This window comes from Rhincodon typus, unplaced genomic scaffold (assembly GCF_021869965.1).
Source record: "Rhincodon typus isolate 14 unplaced genomic scaffold, sRhiTyp1.1 hic_rhity00007497, whole genome shotgun sequence".
NCBI classification, from domain to species: Eukaryota; Metazoa; Chordata; class Chondrichthyes; order Orectolobiformes; family Rhincodontidae; genus Rhincodon; species Rhincodon typus.
In genome coordinates this window covers 4035-4411 of record NW_025973135.1, presented here as the reverse complement: position 1 = coordinate 4411, position 377 = coordinate 4035, and the positions used below count along the sequence as shown (strand labels likewise).

The 377-nt window shown below is 56.0% G+C and overlaps 1 protein-coding gene across 1 annotated transcript in view; it reads right to left on the bottom strand.

Moving 5' to 3' along the window:
• LOC125482236 overlaps positions 1–377 on the bottom strand; it is a gene marked incomplete at its 5' end in the record, with an annotated part of 7360 nt that overhangs the window by 3811 nt on the left and 3172 nt on the right. The gene's annotated exons all lie outside the window — the stretch shown is intronic.

The window sequence follows — 377 nt, the reverse complement described above, 5'->3', positions numbered from 1 at the left end:
CAGTCACACTCCCTCCTGACATGCAGCTGTGGTACAGTCACACTCCCACCTGACGTGGAGCTGTGGTACTATCACACTCCTGCCTGACATGTGGCTGTGATACAGTCACACTCCCTCCTGACATGTGGCTATGGTATAGTCACACTCCTGCCTGACATGTGGCTGTGGTACAGTCACACTGGCTCCTGACGTGGGTCTGTGATACAGTCACACTCCCGCCTGACATGTGGCTGTGGTACAGTCACACTCCCTCCTGACATGTGGCTGTGGTACAGTCACACTCCCTCCTGACATGTGGCTGTGGTACAGTCACACTCCTGCCTGACATGTGGCTGTGGTACAGTCACACTCCTGCCTGACGTGGGGCTGTGGTACAG